Source organism: Camelus bactrianus, chromosome 12 (genome assembly GCF_048773025.1).
Source record: "Camelus bactrianus isolate YW-2024 breed Bactrian camel chromosome 12, ASM4877302v1, whole genome shotgun sequence".
Taxonomy (NCBI): domain Eukaryota; kingdom Metazoa; phylum Chordata; class Mammalia; order Artiodactyla; family Camelidae; genus Camelus; species Camelus bactrianus.
In genome coordinates, this window is record NC_133550.1 from 16,644,488 (window position 1) to 16,661,280 (window position 16,793).

Sequence of the window (16,793 nt, forward strand, 5' to 3'; positions counted from 1 at the left end):
CATCTGAACCTGACCTCTTCCCTCCTAACATTTTTATTGGCTGAGCAGTTACCTGACCTGTTGGAATTGTTGTATTTGAAGTCTGTGGCAGTTAGTTTCAAAAGAAGATGTGTAAATAGTGCTCATAAAGATGAGGCCCTGGTACCAAGAAGGCAATGATTGTGTAATGGCCTAGGCGAGCCCTTGAAGATGGTGGGAATATCTTTGGCTCCAAGAAAAGATAATCTTTATTCTTAAGCCAGCCTAATTTAAGAACCGACACCAAACATGGCAAGAGACTTATTGAGGGAGACAAGACTAGAGGGTGGTCCTGGATATACTTTAACTTTAAAAAATATATGTAATCCAATATTTCCAAAAATTAGCATTTCAACATGCAGTCACTATAAAAATTATTAATGAGATATGTTATATTATTTTTAATACCATCTTTAAAATCTGGTGTATTTTACACTTACAGGTCATCTCAATCTGGACCAGCCACATTTCAGATGATTAGCCACATGTCTCTAATGCTACACATTTATGGCAAATTTCAAAAAGTAATTTATCAAATCCCTTTCATATACTCAGCATGCTTTTAGCTTCTGTTGGGGGTAAGGAAAAGTCAGTTAAACAACCCTGGACTTGCAAAGGTTAGATTTGAATCTTTCAGCAAATATGTTAAAGTTGAGGAGAAAAGGAGAGACTCACACATGGTAGCATGTGATCATGTGAGCTTCAGATAAGGAAAAATCTTTGTGGACTACAACAGGGATGGGAGACTTTCTGAAGGATATGGGATTTGAGCTATCCCTGAAAGTCAACCCTCCGTATCTGCAGGTTCCGCATCCACAGATTTAACCAACCATGGATTGAAAATATTTGGGGGGAATAATTCCAGAAAGTTCCAGAAAACAAAACTTGAATTTGCTGTGCACCTCCGGCATAGCATTTACATTGTATTTACAACTATTTACCTAGCATTTACACTGTACTAGGTATTATATGTAATCTGGAGATGATTTAAAGTACATGGGAGGAGGTGCATAGGTTATATGCAAATACTACAACATTTTATATGAGGGACTTGAGCAAACATGGATTTTGGTATCAGTTGGGGTCTTAGAACCAATCCCCCATGGATACCAAGGGACAACTGTATAGCTTTTGCAATGATGACAAGAGGGAAAGGAGCATGCCCTATAAGCCATGTAGAAAGGAACCTCTTGGCAAGGGTACACAGGAGTGGGTGTTTTGTACATTGAGAACAGACAGGACTGGCTGGTCTAGAATGGAGATGTCAGTATTTATCAAAAATGTTTACTGCACATACCCAGGAGTTCCATTGCTAGGAATTTATCCTGCGGATACACTCACATAAGTAATATAAGGATTTGTATACAATGTTATCCATTACAGCTGGTTAATAAAAGTGAAAAGCTGGAAACAACCTAAATGTCCATCAGTAGGAAATAAATAATATGGTACAGCCATAGATTATTATGCAAATGTTTAAAAGAACAAGGTAGATCGATATATGCTAATATCAAAAGATCTCCAAGATAGTTTAAGTACAAGAAGGTGTAGTATAGTATGAATGGTTAGATCCCATTTTTGTACCTTATAAAAAGTATATATACATAGAGGGTAATAAAATATCTAAAAGTAAACAATCAAAGAATAGCAGTATAACCATATTTAATCATATCAAAGAATCAGCCAAAAAGTTAAAAAGGCTCATTGTTGAGAGTGGGAAATGCAGCAAATAATTGCTTCCATATTTTTTGATATTTTAACCACATGCACATAATGCTTTTTAAAAATAATTAATTTTAAATAAGTAATTTTGAAAATTAAGTAGTATCTTTCTAAAAATAGTTTTCTAAAATAACTCTCATCCCCCATTGCCCCACCCACCAGTCTAACTTTTCCCTCAAGTCATAGCCAAAATTCTTTTTTTTTTTAAGCCAAAATTCTTGACAGAGTTTTAAACACTTCTTGTCTTCATTCCTTACTTTGTACATCTTTCTCAACCCTTCAAAATTTGGTTCTACCAAAGTCACCAACCACATGTGGCTGAAGTCAGCAATTATATCTTAGTCCTGATCCTACTTGATACCAGCAATATCAGGAACTATTTGGTCCTTTTTTGGAAGCCACTTGGGCTCTGGTGACAGCACTCAGCCAATTGTCTTCCTCCTTCTCTGGAGACCCCTCTGTAATGTTGCTGTTCCTTAGGGTTCTGTTCCAGTCCTTCTTCTTTCCTTGCATGTTCTCCACTCCATGGCTTCAGTTGCCACTCATGTTCTGATGTTCAGATGATTCATAAACGTCTTATCTCTAGTGCAGATCTCTCTCCTGAGCTTCAGAATTACTTATGCAATCCATTATACACCAGTACTTACCAAACTCTTCCACATCTGGCACACATAGAAAATGATGGTGTTTTCATGGCAGTCCACCTTACTGACACTGCTGTCTGTTGAAGGGAGCTTGTGCTGCTCTGAAGGTTGAGAAGATCAGCATGCAGCACATCTTTAACCTCTTCCTGAGGCACAACAGTTGGGAAGCTCTGACCTCTTAGACATTTCTACTTGGATGTCTCCCAGCATTTCAGTGTCAACTTGTTTGGAAGTGAGCATATCATTGCCCAAACCTGCTCTTCCTCAAGTGTTTGGTATTTCAATGAGTGGTCCTACTACCTGCAAGTTACCCAGTCCAGAGGTCTTGGCTTAGCTCTCTGCTTCCCTCCACTGCCAATCCCAATACCTGCTGATGCTAATGCTATTTATTTCTTGAGGTCAACTCATCTCCATTATCACTATCATTTTCCTAGACCAGAACACATCATTTCTCATTTTTTCCTCAGTTACTATAAATATTTTCTGTCTAGTCTCCCTGACTTCAGTCTTGCTCTCTTTAACCTGTTCTCCACACTGCAACCACAGTTATCTTTTTAAATAAATGCTGTTCTGATTGTGACAACCCCCTGCTTAAAACCATGTAAAAGCTCTGCACTGCTTTTAGGATAAAGTATGATCATCCCACTACTTACCTTTCCAATGTCATTGCTTATGATACCCGACATGAATTCCTTATTAGTTATCTAATACTATATGCGTAGTGCCTAGCATACAGTAAAGACTCAATAAAAATTTTTGAGTGATGAAAATGAGAAGAAAGGGGTTCAATAACCTGAGCAGATCCATCATTATCTGTGCTAGGAAGGTTTCAAAACACATACTGGCAATGTTGTTAGAACCCAAGGAACATGTTGTCCCATGTAGAATTAAGCAGCACTAGCAAAGATCTATTCCTATTCAGAAAATGGACCAAATATTAGCCTCTCCCCAGCTCCTTTCTTCTTCTAAGCAGGGAAGACATAAAGAATGCAGAATGCACTCAGAGTCAATCCAATCTGGAGAATAGTCAGATTATTAAAATGTTTTGAGGCAGACGCGTAGGCAGGAAGATGGCGGCTGGGTTCAAAACTGTGGAACCTCTGGAGTGTTATAGGAGAATTGTGAAAGAAACCTGCCATCCTGATGGAATAGAACTTGGTGAATTCAGAACCAGAACTGTCAACATAAGTTCATTTGGTACTGCAAATGGTTCTTTAGTGAGATGGAAATACAACAATAATTTGTGGAATTATAGTGGAATTTGGAGCACTACCAACAGATATCCCTGATTAACGATATGTTGTTCCTAATGTGGATTCATCACCTCTGCGTTCATGGAGTTTCTGGTCTGGACCTCCTGGAGAAGAGGTCCAAGTGGCCAACCAGTTCATTGCAGATGTCACTGAAAATTCACAGATAATTCAGAAAGAAGACTTAATGCATTTCTCCAGGAAAGCTTGCTTGAGTTCTATACTGTGATCTCATTTGCCTCAACCATGTTGGAAACATTTTGGTTGCCTGTACATTTGCTTTGTTAGCAGCTTTAAAAAATGTACAGTTGCCTGAAGAAATGAAGAAACTGCTTTAGCAGAAGTTAATTTAAAGAAGAAAAGTTATTGGAATTTTAGAACTCATCCACTTGTAACTTCCTTTGCTGTGTTTGATGACATTCTGCTTATAGTTGACCCTACTGAAGAGGAGGAACATCTGGCAACCGGAACCTTAACAGTAGTAATAGACGAGGAAGACGAGCTATGTTGTCTTCACAAAGCAGACGAAAGTCGACTGACTGGAGTGAAACTTCAGGACTGTGTGAACCTAGCAGCTACAAGACACAAAGAAGTTAAAAAAAAAAAAAAAAAGATGATGAAGCATTTGAGACTATGAAATTCAAATAAACAACCACCACATTTTCAAAACAGATTTGTAAAAACTATTTGTTACACTGCACTTTTATACTAAATAAATATCAAACTACATTCTTCTGGGAAAAAAAAAATGTTTTGAAAGGTCAGTTACCAACCTGACCATCTTCTGATGTCAGGAATTCTAAACTGGGGTCAGTTCATCAACCAACTTACACAGTAGCCAAATGGCTACAGTGCCAAACTGAGTCATGAAGCTGCTCCAACACTGAATGAATGACCACATAGTATTGAAGCAGATGAACCCATTCAAAGTTCTGATGTGAACAGTGAGGGCGTGGTTCTCTGAGATGCCATACTAGTCATTCATCAGTACTAAATGCACAGTTAGACCATGCCACCAAACTGGTTTGTTACCAACAGCTTGCAGCAACCAGAGACCTCAGAGACCTAGTTTGTTTTATAACACAGGTAACCCAAGTAAAGAACAATTTATGACCAGTGATACATAACAAGAGTGGAAAACCAACTTTGGGACTTTAGTATAATTTTTAATAAGTAAATAATACCCGTAAAGAATTAAAGTGTGTTAAGCCTCATCAAAGGCAGAAAGCAACCATGGAGCAATGGTAGCTATATTTCTTTCACCCCCTGTCAATGAAGATAAAGATCTGTGAAGCATAGAGAATCTGCCAAAATCTGACTGTAAACTTTCAAGTGTGCAAGAGCCTTTAAGTTATGGAGGGCAGGTATTTGCTCTGACAAGTGCAGATGTTCTGGCTGTGTTTATTAAACAAGGGTAAACATCTGAATGAAAAGCAAAAAAATCATCTAGATGGTTTGTTTGCTTCCAAAATTTAGTTATTTGGAAACATCCAAAAATAGTTAGAAATACCTGGTAGACTCTTAAGGTTTTTCCACCCCATGGCTTTGGAATGCAATAGATTCGTGGACTTTTACTGGACTTTTAAGCCCTTTGAGGAAATTATCATGTCTAATTTTTGTGGTAACCCTAGGGCTAGGACACTGATCCCTATTCAATAAATGTTAGATGATTGAATGAATAATAATTAATCAATGCTGTAGGATTACAAAGATGCCACTATCTACCATCAAGAAATAAGGTGAGCTTTCTGAAAATGAAAACACATTCACAAAAGGATTTGCACAAGAATGTTTACAGCAGCAGCATTCACACTAGCCCCAAACTGGAAACACTTAAATATCCATCAGCTGGAGAATGGATAAAAAAATTACGATATATTCATACAATGGATTATTACTCAGCAATAAAAAAATAGACTATACATGGCTGAATCTCAAAAACATTACTAAGCTAAAGAATATAGACACAAAAGAGTACAAACTATATGATTCCACTTATGTGAAATTCAAGAACAGACAAAACCATGGTGATAAAATCCAGGAAGCTGCACAGTTGGCAGATGCAGGGTAATCATCTATACAGGGGCATGAAGGAATTCCCTGGGGTGATGGTTCAGTATCTTGTTTCAGGGGTTACATAGGTGTATATTATTATGGAAAGTCACCAAACGAAACACCTAAGATCTGTGCATATTATTGTATGTGAAGGATAAGTCAATTTTTAAAGTTGTTTTAAAGCAAGGATGAGAGAGCTGGTGGGAGTAACCTCCATGACCTCTTTTAGGCTCCAATAATCACTGTTCTTAGGCACTCTTTTCATCAAGCTACCCCTATACTCAAGAAGTCAAAATGACTTTTTTATAACCTGTCCTGTCAAGTCCATATCCTCATTCTGATCTCCAAAAAAACTTTCTCCATTAACTTCTCCCACTTCCAACTCTATCTGCCAATGTTATCTGCTCACTGTCCCATGCAAATAATTTGTTCTTTCCTACCTGAATTTCCTTGTGTCCTTCCCTTGCCTGTTCCTACTCAGATTCTCTCTGTGCCCTTCAAATCCCATTTTAAATCAAGGAGCCTCTTTCAGAGAGGAACTCTTGGTTAATCTTAGCCAATCTGAGCACCCTATGTTCCCTCAGTTTTTATGTTCATTTATCAGATAGTATGATGCTTTAATACATCCCTAGTATATCAGCAACAGAAGCAATTTTAATAAAATGGGCAGAGACTGTGGCTAGAGATCTTTATATTTTCTCCGCAGAATCCTGTTCAGAACCTGCACTACTGGGCCAAACTGTTAAGATTATGTGATATCAGGACAAGGGCAAATAGTTGTTTAACCAAGGACCAGTGATAATGGTATCGAAGAGAGCTCTGAGGCCCTGTAGATGTAGGTGGGTTGTTTGCTTTTCCTCTTTTAAGCACGCAGTTACTTGAATAGGGAAGAAATTCATCTCCACGGAGATAGCAAGTGGCTGAGAACAAGGCTGTATCCTTTTTCTACTCAGTTTTCCCTCCTCCTAAACCAGTGAGGAAAAGGCCAGCAGCGCTCTAAGAGGCTCAGAGCTTGTTCCCAGCGCCCAGGTTTCCATATTGCTGAAAGGACCCGATCTGGGAAGAGGAAAAGGGAGGCGGGAGCATTTAAGGCCAAGCAGGCACTTAAGCCTCTTCCCATAGATTTACACCCAACACGTATGCAGGAAGGCAAATTACAAACACGCTCACAACCACATACACACGTGCACGCCCAACCCCACATAAGCAAACGCGCATGCCTATGGGTCCGCGTGCACCTACTTAGTTTTCTCTGCTATAGGTGCCCCTCATTCCACCCCCGCTCGGCCTAGCCCAGCTTCTCCTACCCCAACACTGGGGAGATTTACCAGACCGGACCTGGCCAGGTCTGGAAAGACTGTTTCTCTATAGGGGGGAGGGGAGGTCCTTCCCTCCAGGGCGGAAGCCGCGCGCTCGGGCCGGGCGGACTTAGCTTTCGTCCTGGGAACATCTGGAGGGGGCTGGGAGGGGCGAGCATTCAGGGTGAAAGTGGATTGGCTGTGCAGGAGAAGGGGGCGGGGTCTGGGCGAGGGGCGGGGTTCACTGGCCCCTTTAAAGCCTTGACATCAAGAGGCGGCCCCAACACCCCCCTTTTTCTCTGCCCCCCGCCCCTGGAGCCGCGGCCATGGACCCGGCAGATCCGGCCTGCCCTGGCCCAGCTCAACACCTGATTTCGGTGAGTTCTGGGCCTACTTGGGATATAAAGGACGGCGAATGGGGGGTCTGTAAGCCCTGGGCTGGGGTGGGAGGTATGGAGGGTAAGGCTCTCGTGGCAGCCTTGGGTCAGAGAGAGCGGCGCGGTTTCCTGCCCGACCTCGCTGCCCGCCCCTCCCTTCTGCCTCACCTCACCCCGGGGGTCTGGCTGCGACTCTGTCCACCCCCACCCTACCCCCTCCCGTCCCCCGCGCCGTCCTCGCGCACACTCCGTGGCCCCGGAAGGGAAACTTTCCGGAGAGGGGGATGTTCCGGGGGCCGGTCTCCCTCCCTTTTGAAAGCACTGACCTTGCCCCAGCTGCGCACCCCACCCCACGCGCATCCCACCGTCCGGGTGCCGCTTAGCGGTGTCGGGTTGTTGTAGTGGGGAGACTCTCCCCAAAGCGCAGGCGCGGAGGCGAGCCCCGGGCTCCTCTTCGCACTCCTTGCAGTCCCGGTGGCCTGGGGCGGTAGGGCGTGGGGGAGGTGGGGAGAGGCGGAGAGATCAGGGTCTCCCGGAGCGACCCTTCGATGGCTTTGAGGGGCTGCGGGAAGGGGAGCCCGGTGGGCTGAACACTAAAGAGAGGCTGAGAAAGGGAGAAGGGCTGGTCAGGGAGTGGGGCCAGGGCAGCGCCTGCAGGAAAGGCTCTCTGAGTCCTGGCTGCGGTGCCAGAAGAATGCAGAGAATTTATCTGTGCCCGACACTCCCCTGGCCTAGGCCGACTAGGAAAGCGGCTGTCCGAACCCCAGCCCCCCTCTCCTTAACCTCGGCCCAAGGCCCCATAGTCTCTCCAGCCCTGGCACTGCCCCCAAGGGCACGAAGGACCCTTACCTCGTACAGGCCTGGTTTTCCAGGTGTCACAGCGCTGTCCATCAGCTTATCCAGCTGCTACTCCTTAAATGCCCGCCTTCCTGAGAAGCCAGGGGTCTTAGGCTGCCAGGTTCTCTGGCTGTAAAGGCAATCCTTCTATTCCCTTCCTACCACTGCTCGTCCTCCCTCACGGGTCCTCCTGCTTAATTACAGTTGTTTGCCAGCGGTAATGGTAGAGGCAGATGCCTGGGACAGGTGTGGTCCTGGAGGACAGGAGCAAGGAATTAACATCTAACCATTCTGTAGGCAGTACTTTGGGGAAAAATAAACCTAGCCCATTTGCCTTGTTGCAGACCCTCTCTTGCAAGACATGCCAGCTGACTGGGAGACCCCTTGTCTTTCAAAAAAGGAGACACAAAATTCACTTCTCATATTAGGTCCCTGTTTTTCTAAGAACAACCTGGGGTTAGTGGGTTTCTTACTTCAGAGAAACACTTATATTCGTGTCTGGGGAGATATTCCCACTTAGTTCAACTTTGTTTTCAGTCTGTGGTCTGTGCATGAGGTGGCATGAGCCCTCCAGCATCTCTCTCCAGCTCAGGCCTTTGGAAGAGAGTGAGAACCAGAAGGGGCAGATGGCCTGGGCTGCAGCAAGGAAGGCCCTTCTACAATAGGCAGGCAGACACCAATGTGTACGAGGACCAAGCTGCTCACTGTGGAATGGGAGTGAGAAGCTCTGTCCCCTGCTCTTCCTAGCTTGCTGTGTGATCTTAGCCAAGATAATTTGCCTCTCTGGTGCTCCTTTCCCTCAACTGTAAAATTTGGCGGTTGAACTAGAAAGCTCTACCATTCCCTTTCACTTTTTGACGTAGTATGTTTCCACTGTTGTGTGAAGTTGGAGGGGAGTAAGGTCCTCCAGCAGGGTGGCTGAGTTTGGAGAGATAGGTTACTTAGGATTAGAACCTTGGGTGAAGGGGAGCAGACTCCCTTATCCTGCCTGACCTGCTCACCCCTGGCGCCTTGGCGTATGAGCTCCTGCTGGCTGGGATTTGGCCCACCCATCAAGGCCTCTAGTGAGACATCCTGGCAGGCCAGTCTTTGAGCTGGGCCTTTGGGGAGGGGTTGAGAGAGGAGGAGGCAGCCAAGGGCCAGCAGGGTGAACAGATTCCCAGGAGACAGTTTGTATCTCAGCTGTTGGGACTTGTTTTAAGATCTAGGCAAGGGAATACAATACACTCATCCACCCTGTTATGGGAAGAGGACAAGGAGAGCCCCACTGCTGTTGCCCATTCCACCCCTTGGCCCTACTCACCTCCCGCAGCTCCCAGGCAAGGGGCTTAAGGAATCTCTGCTGCCCTCAGCCAGAAACCTAGACCCTGCCCTGCCAGCCAGGCATCAGCAGGGAGAGGCTGCCCCAACCCCACCTTTCCAGACTCCTTCCCTCCTGGGGGTAGAGCTTTCTCAGGAGTCAGACTCTCCAGGTTGGGACTTGCTCGATAGCCCAAGAGCCAAAGGCCTTCACGTTCTCCTTGTTTGTTTTCATCCTTGGTCTCCCAGGTACTGAGGGGGATGTGGAAGAAGAGGTGGTGTTTAGAGAGGCCATGGGATTGGTTGGACGTGGGGCACATTCTTCTGCATTGCCTGCCCCTCTGCTGGCTCCCCTGGGCCTGGGGAGCCCTCTTTCCTGGACCCTGCTGCCTGTGGGAGTGAAGCTGCAGCAGGAGGTATTTAGGTTAGGCCCCAGGGAAACCTTCCTCACTACTGGGAGCTGGGAGCCCCTGGAATGGAGAATGGAAGCTCCCAGGGAGGTCAGTTTCCCAGAAAGTGGTTAATGGTGGAGTCCCTGTCAGAGTGAGGGATGCGGCTGTTGCTAGGCAGAAGCTGCTGTTTCCTCTTGGGGTGTGGCTCTGAGGCCTGCCAGCCAGAGGCCCTGTTAGAAGCAGGAGGAGAAAGGACCCTTGCCTGATAGCTGAAGAGAGGTCCCTGTCCCCATCAGCCCTGGAGCACCAGAACCGCATCTCTCAGAACAAGTGCTGCTTCCACCCCTGCTTCCCCGGCTCCTCCCCTAATTCACCACCACTACCACTGTCTGCTTTGACAATCTCACCCAAACCTGGCAGGCTCCTCCAGCCCCAGTCTGGCTGCACTAATAGACTGATTGGATTTTCTATACTTGGAGTTTGGGATTTCTGATTGAACATGCAAATTTATGTAAATCAATCTGGGATCTGTCACCACATCAAAACAACATAGAGTCATAGGCTGGAAGGAATCCTAGAGACAGTCTAGTCCAACGCCCTCATGTTAAAAATGGGGAAGCTGAAAAAAAAAGTAGGGGGGGGTGCACTGAATTCATGGGGGAAGTGATTCATACAACGATGAGTGTCAGAGGCAGGCCTCCTGACTCTGGTCTAGTGTTTTACATTGTACCATTCTGTCTTAATTTCTTGTGCATGAGGGGGCCTGACCGCATTAAAAGCCAAGAGGGCAGTTCTTGAACCTGAGCTTTCAGAGGGCTGAGTTCTGAGATGGTCAGTGTTACCTCAGGGTGCCCCAGAGGCTCTGGTCTGCTCTCTTAACATGATGAAGAAAAACCACTTCAAGTCCCTTAGAACAACACCCTTAATATTTTTCCCCAGGCCCTGCCCTGGAGGGTTGGAAGACAAGGTCATTGGCTGCTGCCTGCCTGGCTTGGCCGTCACGGTTTCCCAGAGCTGAGATTGTGTCTGTTCCCAGCATCTCTCATAGTACCAGGCATGTAGTAGGCTGCGGGTGGGTCTGCATGAGCAATGCCTCTGTCTTTATACTTCTATCCACATTCGAATCTCTGCTGCTTCCCTCGATGGCCACAGTGGGGAAAGATCTTTGGTCTTCTGTGACTCTTTGCCCACCCTCCCCTATGCTCCTGGAAGAGGCACAAGCCAACTGAGCCTCCTCTGCAGGTTTCTAAACCAGTGACCACTAGGCAGATTTTGCTGTAGGAAAGATCTCAATATTTTAAGATCAGTACCCAGAACAAGGGTAAGGTATAACTCAGTGGTATCGTGCATGCTTAGCATGCACGAGGTCCTGGGTTCAATCCCCAGTACCTCCATTTAAATAAATACATAAACTGAATTGCCTATCCCCCCAAAAAAAATTTTTATAAAAATCAGTGCCAAAGATGGGTGAGGACTGCAGAGAAGGTCTGGGGTCCAAAAGAAGCAGGCTTTCTACTTGGCATGATTTTGATGTGACCTAGCCACCTGGCTGCCAGGTACCCCCTGCACATGTGGTGCAGGGGTATTTGGAATCTCAGCCCTCACCCTGTGGTGCCTGTGAGCATTGCAGAGATGGCAGAGATGCTCAGAGCAGCTATTGGCCTGCTTGCAGTACTTTGGGAGAGTAGTGTTTTTGGCTCAAGATCAGAACCCCAGACTTCCAACCAAGGCTATCACCAGGCCCTGTTGCATCCTGGGGAGGGGGCTTGGGACACATACTTGGGGTCTTCCTCACCTTCACCCCAAGCATAGGTCTGGCTGACTCTGAAAGGAATGCCTTTGTCTTCAGCATCCTCCCAAAACACAGCAGGTATGGAGTGGGTACCTGCGGTTCCTCACTGCCCTGTGGCCCTCAGCACCTATATCCTTATTTCCGTGTGAGGAGAAATCCTTCTCCCTGGGCCTCAGTTTCCCAGCTTGTGTTGATGGATTAATCATACATCATCTTTGAGGCGTGGCACCTGCTTGATAATTACCGTTTCCCGTGCTCTGGGAGTTACACAGATGAAAGAGGCCTGAAGAGGCCAGGCTATTATTAAGGTGAATTATCATTGCTGTTATTCCTGATTTCTAAAAATCCAGCAGCTGCTGAAAAGAGCCTAGTCAGGCACAGCTCCCTGAACCTTATGCTGGTCCTTAAGCTCTGGGAGTTCTCCAGTATTCACTAAGTTTTTTGTTTTGTTTTAATGTATAGATATTTGCAAAGGAGAGATGCCCCATTCTGCTGCTTATGCTATTGCCTGCAAGGCTTAAGTGGTGAGTGTTGCTTGGGGCATTGGCCTACAGTTCTCACTGTCATTCAGGGCTTGAAATTGTCCCTCCCTGAAGACCCTCTGGGTAGGAGAATAACGAGGTTTTTCCTTGACAGGACTGTGAGGGGCCCTGGAACTCCTGGGGTGTGGCCCTGGGGTTCTCAGCAGCTGCAGTTCCCAGGGACTGATTCATTTTACTCCAAGCTGGCTTGATGTGGGGGCTGTAATTAGCCCTTTTGTGTGAGGATATGTTGAGACACCCCCAGAACCTGCCTACAGCAGCCCCAGGTGCTTCCAGGAGTTGTTTTCCTCACCTTACCCCCACCTGCCCTAAACTTTCCCCTTGCCCGAGCTCTCACCTCTGCCTCTGCCCTTGGCCAGACTTACCCCCTTCCCAGGGGTAAGAATGAACCTAGTTCTCATCCAGGTGGAAGTGGCCCCAACCAGCTTCCAAATAGTTTGTTGCTACCAGCGCACACCACAGTGTGTGTGTGTGTGTGTGTGTGTGTGTGTGTGTGTGTGTGTGTGTGTGTGTGTGTATCTGCCCTAGGCCAGGGAGAGATTTCTGGAAAGAAAGGGAGTGAAAACACTGGTGTTCCTTGACAGATGCCCCCACACTCATCTATCTAGACCTCCTCACCCCTCCCTTGCCCCAGGAGCTTGGTCCTTACTTCCTAACATGGGAAGAGAGTAGATGGCCCCAGCTGGAAGGGGCTTTAGAAATCACCTGGTCAAGTGGTTATTCCTTCTAACTTTTAAAAAAATTTCATGTTCTTTTGTTTTTTTTCATTTTTTAAAATATAGTCCAAAAATCAAAATGATACGAAAATGCATACATTGAGAAATTGCACTCCCTCCTCCACCCCCTTCTCCCTCCATAGACAATCACATATTAATTTTCTTACATATCCTCAAGTTTTTTATACAAAAATAAATACAAATATTCTTTTCTCACCCCTACCCCAAAGATACCATACAACGATACCTTCATCTGTCACTTGTAGGCAATGTCTGCATGTGCAGAGATTTCTTTTGCCACCTCTGTCAGTTCTCTGGTTTCTGACCTTCACCACCCACCTCAGGATCCCCCAGTTGACCACAGGCCAAGATCAGGGTTCATTCACTCTCATATACTTCATTCAGAAGCCAAAAGCAGTCTCTGAGGAGTTCTCAAGCTATGGCCAGCATTTACTAGGTGCTAGGTGTAGGCCAGACTCAGGGGGTACAGTGGTGATCCCAAAAGTCCACATTAATCAAATAATTAAAGTTACAAAGTTATAGCTGTGATGGAGACTGCAAAGACAGGGCAAGTACTGTCAGACCAGGTCATCAGAGGCCCTGCCCAGCCTGGTGTGTGTGGGAGTATGCGTGTGTTGGCGTGATGTAGCACAGAGCTGGGGCAGGAGTCTGGGGCCAGGACTGCAGATATGGTACCATGTGACCTGGAAAGCTGGGTTTCTTAACTTGACTTCAGTGGCTTTTCTTCCCCCTACCCCAGTCTGTGGGATGTCCTGGGTCCCTTTGAGGTTTATCATGCCCAAGATGGGAAGCCTCCTTCTCTGCCAGATAGTGCCAGTAATGCCTCCTCTCCTACCTCCATGCCACTGCCTCTGTTTCTCCAACCTGTGCCTGTGGGCTCCTGAAGCTGGAGCCTTCCTTTTCACTGCAGGCTGAGGGGAAGTTGGGGGGTGTTTGCTTCTTGCTTCCTCTGTAGACAGCACCTCACTTCCTGTCCCCGGGGCTAGAAAGCTAAAGCTCTTGATTTTGCTGTCCCTTCCTCTATACCCCCTTGCTTTCCTCTGAAGCCTGTGTTGCCTGTAGGAGGAAGGCAGCATCAAAGCTAATGGCTTCTCTGTAAAGGTCCTGCCATGCTCCTCACCCCAGCACCCCCCACCCCATACAAGGAGACCTGTCTTCTCAGCTGCAGTTCCTGTGAGCTCATCCTTCTCTTCTATGCCCTGCAGGAAGAGAGGAGTCATAGTTCACCCCATTTTACAGATAAGACTGAGTCCAAGGGATTCTAGGCTTCCCCTAAGGGGAAGGCAGAATGGCTGAGCCAGAACCGGAATCCAAGGAACCTGACTCCCATTTGTGGGCACAAATGAACAGAGCCCAGTGGGACCTGTGGGTGAACCAGAGCTACTGTCTCCTCCCAGAGCAGAGCTGGCAGCTTAGGAGATCACCTGTGGGCTGTGGCCACATGGTGCCCACTGAGTCAACATTGAAGCTGCCTCGACGTGGAAGGTACTTGGCTGGCCAGAGCCTTTCCCTTTGAAGAAAGAGGCCATGATCTGAAGCACTGAGGGCTGAGCATGGGGACCTAGGAGAGTACATGCCCAGCTCTTTGGGGCCTGCAGGTATAGCCTCCCAGGCCCTTTTTCCTTCTGGATCTGAGAGCAGATAGCTGCCATTCCAGTAGTCAGCTCTGCTATCGCCTGCAGGATCCTCTCTGCCTTGGTTCCTCCTAGGGGACCCAGCATGTCTCTGGTTACACCCAGGACGTTTAAAAGATGCTGACTCTCCTATTTGGTCAGGGAATAGGAGAGGAGTTAGTAACTGGTATGGGCCAGGGTACCAGGAAACACTCACCTTCAAACACCCTTCAGTCCAACTGCACTGTCTTTCTGTTTCCATACACACCCATAGAGTTCTGCCTCCCACTGCCTGAAGTGACCCCCTTCCCTTTCCCTTGTACCTAAACCCTACCTGTCTATAAAGGCTCAGTTCACTGGATGCCTCAAATTTGGAAAAACTCTTCCAGCTCCAGCTTAATATTTCTTTCCTGATTTTTAAATTTCTCCAAAGACTCCTCTTGTGGCACCTCCTTCACTGTACGGCTATGTGCCTGCATGTCTTGCATCCCCTACTAATCTGAAAGCTCCAAGAAGTCTGAGAAGAGCTGTCTCATCTCTAAACTGCTCCCCAATACCCAGCACTGTACCTCATACTGAGTGATCTGCCAAGAGTATCTGCAGAATGAATAGATTAGTCCCTTTGCCAGAGGGCATCACTGGGTCCTGGGCATAGGTTGAGAGCTTGGACAAGGTCACATCAATGTTGGGGACAAACCTGAAAATGTCCCTTCCTTACACCTCATTATGGCTTGCCATATGGTCCTTCAGATCCACTCGGATGGAGGATCCTTGGGGACCTTTAAGGGAACCTGATGAGCCCACTATCCATTCTCACCTATCCCTTCTTTCTAGTCTTTTTCTGTCTGGAATGAAAGGAGATCACCAGGCCCAGGGTCTCATCGGCAGGAAGTAGTGAGAGAGAACAGAAAATAAGCAGGGCGCCTCAGGGAGCTCCCCTTCTAACAGCGTGGAAGTGCCCCCTTCTCACAGGAGTACTAGAAAACAGGATGCATTACAGCTTGAGGTACTGACCTGCAGGAGGCACTTCAGGAAGAGAGATCAACATGGGCCACATGAGTCCAGACAGCTTTTCAGAAGAACTGCTCTTGAGGCCAGACCAGGGCAGGGATTCCAGGGTCGTGTTGAAGGCTTTCATCTGTCCCCGAAGCAGTAGGAGGTCATGGGAAGATTTGAAGCAGGAGGGACACAGTCAGATTTACAGTTTTAGAAAGAAGATTGCTCTGCTGGAGCTTCTTGGAAAAGAGATTGTGGCAGGGAAAATACAAGACAAGCCTGGAACATCTTTATGATTCCAGAAAGTAAGCAAATGTTTTTTAAAAATGATTTTTTTTTAAAATAAATGGAGGCGGGTTGAAAGGACATAGGCGCCAACCTGAGAGAATGGCTGGAATTTAAGTGGCAAAATAAGGACTCATGATTAATACTGGATTATAATCTAAAGAATGAAATAATGCCTAGGAGTCCATACTAATATAAATACGTAATTAAGTGAATAAATGGGAGTTAAGAGACAGCTTTTCCTTACAGAAAACTTCCAATTAGTAAAGTACAAGGAATGAGGGAAATTGAAAATTATCCTTGAAACACCATAGTAATTGCTACAAGCAAGATCCACTGATGAATCCTAAAATTAGTGAGTGAAAATTTAAGCAGAAACAGGATTTTGCATGGTCACAAAGTATTGCCACCCCTCCCCCAAATATTTATTAAATACAGAAGAAAAATATTTTATGGTGGAGGAAACCACTAGTAAATGCCACTTAACCTTAAGTGATCAAGGCTAACATCACCAGTAATAAGACATCTCAGCATCTTGTATACATACCCCCTTATATTATGCACTGAGAAAGACACATCACCTCTGTGGTGTTCTTTTCAAAAATCCATAACCTCAATCTCGTTGGAGAAAACATCAGACTCACATTAGAGAATATTCTCCAAAATACTGCCCAGTTGCCTTCCAAAGGGTCAAGGTCACAAAATACAAGGAAAGACTGAGGAACTGTCATGGATCATAGGAAACTAAGGAGACATGGTGATTAAGTACAATGTGGGGCCCTGGATTGGATCTTGGAATAAAACCAGTGGAAAGGACATCAGTGGAAAAACTAGTAAGATCCAAGTAAAGTCTGTGGTTTGGGGTTTTATTTAATTGTTTTGCTAACAAACAATGTAGAAGAATGAGAACATGCTGCTGTATCTGTTTTTTTTTTT

At 46.0% G+C, this 16,793-nt stretch overlaps 1 protein-coding gene and 1 pseudogene across 7 annotated transcripts in view; both read left to right on the top strand.

Annotated features, from left to right (window-relative positions):
• The window catches only part of NCKAP5L (NCK associated protein 5 like), a 47,212-nt gene that overhangs the window by 9,819 nt on the left and 20,600 nt on the right, over nucleotides 1-16,793 (top strand). For 2 of the 7 annotated variants that reach the window (XM_074374898.1, XM_074374900.1), the window contains exons 1-2: nucleotides 7,301-7,364; nucleotides 12,147-12,208. The exons of 2 other annotated variants lie outside the window; for them this stretch is intronic. The gene's annotated coding sequence lies outside the window, so the exon portion shown is untranslated. Of the gene's footprint in view, nucleotides 1-7,216; nucleotides 7,365-12,146; nucleotides 12,209-16,793 lie in introns of those variants that run through there. 3 more of the 7 variants (XM_074374895.1, XM_074374896.1, XM_074374901.1) reach the window with 2 other exon arrangements.
• Nucleotides 3,404-4,363, top strand: LOC141579385 (exosome complex component RRP43 pseudogene; annotated as a pseudogene).